Source organism: Belonocnema kinseyi, chromosome 9 (assembly GCF_010883055.1).
Source record: "Belonocnema kinseyi isolate 2016_QV_RU_SX_M_011 chromosome 9, B_treatae_v1, whole genome shotgun sequence".
Lineage (NCBI taxonomy): Eukaryota > Metazoa > Arthropoda > Insecta > Hymenoptera > Cynipidae > Belonocnema > Belonocnema kinseyi.
In genome coordinates, this window is record NC_046665.1 from 103,944,883 (window position 1) to 103,945,218 (window position 336).

Here is a 336-nt window from a genome sequence, read left to right on the forward strand (position 1 = left end):
TATTGTTGATTTATTTTGAATTTCGACTTTCGAAAAGAAGAAAAATTTTTACCTGTTGTAGAAAATATTGTTTAATATATAATTATAAATAAAATTATCTTGCGTTCTCTGCCTTATCGGTAATCGTGGTAGTAGGAAAGGTAGATACTATGTATCGGAGGTAGTTTTGAACTGAGGGTTCCGGCAAAGTGATGGCGCATACGAGTTTCTTGTCTGGTGCAATTTTCAAATTAAAATTTAAGGGCATGTGACACAGCTAAATACCTATATTACCGACCACAGTTTTTCAGTTCACTGAATGTTTTTTTGAACCTAAGAACTTTTTTTGTAAGTAAA